General features: G+C 45.4%; 1 pseudogene; it reads right to left on the reverse strand.

Moving 5' to 3' along the window:
• Nucleotides 1-1,608: 1,608 nt before the first annotated feature.
• Nucleotides 1,609-2,842, reverse strand: LOC129644703 (40S ribosomal protein S13-like; annotated as a pseudogene).
• Between the last annotated feature and the right edge of the window lie 2,912 nt (nt 2,843-5,754).

The raw sequence follows: 5,754 nt of genomic DNA on the forward strand, positions 1-5,754 counted from the left end.
ACAACCCTGTTGTATAATAAAGTGTTTGGCTGGCTTTCATTTTCAGTTCATGAAAAAGAACCTCTAAATCTTTGGAATTTCCTAGGTGACAGGAGAGTCTTTGTTACTCATGAGCCTCTTGGATCACACCTAAGTTTATACTAAGAGTTATGATGACCCAAGGCTAGGACACAAGAAAGACCAATCACGTGATGAGAGTTGGGGTCTGACCGGTCTGACCTCGGCAGGGGTGGGGGTGGGGAGGGAGAGGGAGGAGGGGAGGGAGGTGGGAGATCGATTGCCCACATGGGCAATGAGTCAGTCTATCAGGCTGATGTAATGAGATTCCGGTGAAAAGCTCTGGACTTTGAGGCTGGATGGAACTTGGCGGCTGGCGATCTCATTGATGTTCCAGGAGGGTGGCATGCCTGCGTCCACAGGGAGGATCACAGGGAGGACCACAGAAGCTCTGCATTTGGACTTCTCAGACCTTTGCCTATGTGAGCATTCACTTGGCTGGGCCTGTCCTGGCTCTTTTATAATAAAACTGATTGTAAGTAGAGCACCTTCCTGGGTCCTGTGAGTCCTCCTGGGGAATTACTAAACCCGAGAGGTTGTGGGAAGCTCTGAATTTGTAGCCAGTCATCAGAAGTGTGGATGGCCTGGGACCCCCCCAGGAGTGTGGCCAGAGTGTGAGGGAAGGGCTGTCCTGTGGAGGACCCAGACTTCAACTTGGGGTGCAGTGGGCCGGGGTGGGGAGGTGACTGGCTAGTCGTGCTAGAACCGTGTTGCAGTTGGTGGCAGAAGAGTTACCAAAGACTAAAGTTGCACACTCACAAAAGGAGATGTGAGTACCTCCTAGGGTTGGTTTCAAGAAGCAAGAAGAGGCAGGGAAAGCTATTCTCATGGTGCTTGGGACATAGAAGAGCTCAGTCACTGTCTACATGTATTGTTTACTGTTAATCTAATTTTGGGGAAAAGTCCACTCTTTCTCAAGATTATGGTTCCTTCTTCTCCCAGATCACCTTTTTTTTTTTTTCATGGTGAGAGGAGGACATGCAGAGGGGGACTGGAAAGATTCTTGGAATAGTCCTCTTCAGCTCTTGTTTTGCTTCCATGATCATTTGTTCACTTATTAATTTTTTCTCACAAATAATCCCTGATATCATAGGTAGGAAGGGGCCAGGAGACCAGGGGGAGGCTTCGGGAAGAATCCAGACATCACACCGTGGTAGCCCGGATAGAGGTGTGAGAAGTGGTCACATTCTGGATATATTTTCTTCCTTTTTTTTTTTTCTAGTCCTTTAAAAAATACTTTTATTTATGGCTGTGCTGGGTCTTTGTTGCTGTGCAGACTTCTCTTGTTGCTGCTAGGTGAGGTTACAGTTGCGGTGTGAAGGCTCCTCGCTGTGGGCGCTCCTTTTGTGGTGGAGCACATACTCTAGGGTGTTCAGGCTTGTGGCCTGTGGGCTCAGTGCTTGTAGTGCTTGGGCTTAGTACCTCTGAGGCATCTTCCTGGCCCAGGGATCGAATCCGTATCTCCTGCATTGGCAGGCAAATTCTTTACCACTGAGCCACCTGGGAAACCCCTTTCTTTCTAGTTTTATTGCTTGAGTACGACAGACAAGTTTATGCAATCAAGCCAAAGGCTGCAGATGATGCGTATTTCCGGTTGAGGGGAAGGACTTGTTTGGTCTTGTAATATCCAGCCCACCAGTGAATAGGGCTCTCAGTCAGAATCAGATGCAATTGAGCATCTTTATCCTTTCTTTTCCTCTCAAGATGCTTTCAAACAGCAACGGCTTTCTTAATTAAATGGTAGAGATCCTCAGGAAAATCAGGAGCTAGTCCTTTAGACTTAGGAATTCTCAAGATTTTCCTGCCTGTCACAGAATGTACTGTGTAACAGCATGTGAGTCTCTGAGGACCACCCCGATTCGTGAGAGAGTCAGGCTCTTCTTGACCAGTTTGTAGGTCTGCTCCTTCATGACCTCAGGCGTCAGCTTCGGCCAGGTGGGGACCCTGTGATGGGGGGACAGAGCCAAGTGGGACAGGCCTTTCCAGGGAGCATGCACGCAACCCATGATGGAGACGGTCTGGTGCCAAAGCAGAGAGATACGCTTTCAAGTTTAGGATTTGCCGACAGATTGGATGCAGGGTTAGAGAGAGAGAGGAAGATGCCGCCCAGGTTTTGGCCTACGTCACAGCTGCCACTCACTGAGATGGGAAAGGTTGCAGTGACCTTTTGGGGACCATCTGCTAGTCCTGCAAAGTCACAGCCTGTTTGATCGTTCCCAGGTGGGTTTATCACTTTTTATTTTTTACCAAATTGAAGGCAGGAGGAGAAGGGGACGACAGAGGATGAGACGGTTGGATGGCATCACTGACTCATTGGACATGAGTGTAAGCAAACTCTGGGAGATGGTGATGGACAGGGAGGCCTGGCGTGCTGCAGTCCATGGGGTCGCAAAGAGTCGTACAGGACTGAGCGACTGAACAGCAACGATTTTTACCAAAATGGCCCAGTTTGTTCCAGCCTTTGGTGGAACTTCCCATGGAGAGCTCCATCTTTACAGACAAATCAACTGCTTTTGATAAGGCTGATGTTTGGTTGGTCCATGGAGCGCTCCTTCACAATCATTCATTTTGAGTGTTTATTTGGAAAGTGTGTATATGGATACATTTAATGTGGTGGCGATTGAAAACAAATTTTAATTTTAGGTCCAGTCTTTGGAGTTGAACTCTCTTTATCACATGGCTTCTGTCTCAGTGATAAAAAAAAAAAAATTAATGTGCGATTTTTTTCTTTCTTAATTGAAACATATTTGACATGTGACATTGTGTAAGTTTCAGTTGTGTAACATGTTGATTTGGTACATACATATATTGTAATATGATTGCCACTGTAGTGTTAGTTGACACCTCTATGGCATCACATAGTTATTTCTTTTTTTTGTGGTGAAAATATTTACGATATAGTCTCTGAGCAAATTTGATGTTTCTAATAAAATATTTGTTGTCAGACATGACTGAAGAATTAACATTGTTATTTATAATCATCATACTGTGCATTAGATCTCTAGGACTTACTTATATACTAGTTGCAAATTTGTATTATTATTATTATTATTTTGGCCACTCTAGGAGGCCTGTGGGATCTTAGTTCCCCTACCAGGGATTCAACCTGGGCTTCCTGCAGTGAAAGTGCCAAGTCGTAACCACTGGAAAGTGAAAAAAAAAGTGTTCAGTCATTCAGTTGTGTCTGACTCTGCGACCCCAAGGACTGTAGCCCGCAAGGCTCCTTTGTCCATGGAATTCTCCAGGCAAGAGTACTAGAGCGGATGGTAGCGGTGGTGTTGGTCGCTCAGTCGTGTCCGACTCTTTGCAACCCCATGAACTGTGGCCCTCCAGGTTCCTCTGTCCACGGGATTCTCCAGGCAAGAATACTGGAGTGGATTGCCATTCCCTTCTCCAGAGGATCTTCCCGACCCAGGGATCGAACCTGGGTCTCCTGCATTGCAAACAGATTCTTTACCATCTGAGCTACAGGGAAGATCCCTAGAGAGGGTAGCCATTCCCTTCTCCAGGGAATCTTCCCAACCCAGGGATGGAACCTGGGTCTCCTGCATTTCAGGTGGATTCTTTGCCATCTGAGCCAGCAGGGAAGCCCCCTAACCACTGGACCATTGGGGAATTCCCACACATTTGTATCCTTAAATAATATCTCTCTTATCTCCCCTGGCCCCTGGTAACTATCTTTAAGTCTTTCCCCCAAACTCCAAAAATAATATATTCATTGCACTGAATTTCCAAGGTCATTCTGGAATGTGTTTGGGAATACAGTCTCAGCATTTGTGAAATGATTCTGCTTGTTCAAATCACAGGGTTAAGAAGAGTTGTGTGACTTTGCAGTGTGTTCCCTTTTGAAAATCTGCTTGTAATCTGTCTGTTTAACAAGACAGTTTGAATCATTCAGAGAGCATGCGGGAACCCATTAAAATGCCAAAACATGCTGACTTATTTTACCGCTCATATGAATGGCACTTATTTGAATATTTACATAGTCAATATTTAGGTTATTTAACTTTTTATTTTGTATCAGAGTAGAGCTGATGAACAGCGTTGTGATAGTTTCAGGTGGACAGCAAAGGGACTCAGTCATTCACATACATGTGCCCATTCACCCCCAAACCCCCCTCCTATCCAGACTCCACAAAACATTGAGCAGAGTTCCCTGTACTGTACAGGAGGTCCTTGTGGGTTGTCCGTTTTACATATAGCAGTGTGATACTTGTCTTCAAATTATGCTCGAGGTTTAAATTTCCAGGTACTTTAAAATTGTTTTCAAGAACTGAAAACAACTGCATGGAAAATATAGAATAAAACCCTTTACAAATGGTCAAAACTGAAAGCACCCGATAAACACAAACGCAGACACTAAAACAGCACCGTCAGAAGATCGAGTATTCGTGCTCACTGTCCTTGCTTTACATTTTGTGCAAGATTTCTTGAAGTAATGGAACTTTGCTAGAAATTGGTGGTTTGTGTCTCCTGCTAGATTTGTTTCTAGAATCAGTTTTCCTAAAGGATTTAATAGGGCTTCCCTGGTAGCTCAGTTGGTAAAGAATCTGCCTGCAATGCAGGAGACCCCGGTTCTAATCCTGGGTCAGGAAGATCCGCTGGAGAAGGGATAGGCTACCCACTTCAGTATTCTTGGTCTTCCCCTGTGGCTCAGCTGGTAAAGAATATGCCTGCAAGGTGGGAGACCTGGGTTCAATCCCTGGGTTGGGAAGATACCCTGGAAAAGGGAAAGGCTGCCCACTCTAGTATTCTGGCCTGTAGAATTCCATGGACTATACAGAGGTCGCAAAGAGTGGGACACGACTGAGCGACTGAACTGAACTGATACAGTCCATGGGGTCCCAAAGAGTTGGACATAACTAAGTCACTTTCACTTTCAAAGGGTTTAATGATTTCCTGAGTGCTGAGCCACAAGCCAAAACACTTTCTTTAGGATTGTTTGCTATTTTTTTCTTTTTAATTGGTTGCCATTGAAGAAGTCACGAAGTAATAATTTATCATCGCTCATATTTGGTGGGTTAGAGTTCGCGTTTGCAGGAGCATCAAGTTAGCACCAAAGAGCATCCCTGAATGCACGTGCTATGGGCTTCACGCTTCTTTGGCTGGACAGAGGGGAGATGTGGGTGAGCATCCCTGTCGAAAAAGGGTGTGATACCAACCTTGTGAGTGGTATGTGTCACTTTCCCTAAAATTTCTACTTTGTTTCAACTAAATTTTTCCTAGGATAGGTACCCAAAACAAATGTATTATGGAAGAATTCAAACATATTTTTACTTTTTTTAAGCATATTTTTTAAATGTAATGCCCAAAGTAGAGAGAATGGTTTTTTATCAATCCTAGGTATCCATTGGAGAAGGCAATGGCACTCCACTCCAGTACTCTTGCCTGAAAAATGCCATGGATGCAGGAGCCTGGAAGGCTGCAGTCCATGGGGTCGCTAAGAGTCAGACACGACTAAGCAACTTCACTTTCACGTTTCACTTTCATGCACTGGAGAAGGAAATGGCAACACACTCCAGCGTTCTTGCCTGGAGAATCCCAGGGACGGGGGAGCCTGGTGGGCTATGGTCTATGGGGTTGCACAGAGTCGGACAGGACTGAAGCGACTTAGCAGCAGCAGCAGGTATCCATCAGCCAGCTCCACCAAAGATCCACACTCCTGGCTTGTGGGCTGGTGCTAATTCCAGCTTTATT

The sequence above is a fragment of the Bubalus kerabau genome, chromosome 2 (genome assembly GCF_029407905.1).
Source record: "Bubalus kerabau isolate K-KA32 ecotype Philippines breed swamp buffalo chromosome 2, PCC_UOA_SB_1v2, whole genome shotgun sequence".
Classification (NCBI taxonomy): Eukaryota; Metazoa; Chordata; class Mammalia; order Artiodactyla; family Bovidae; genus Bubalus; species Bubalus kerabau.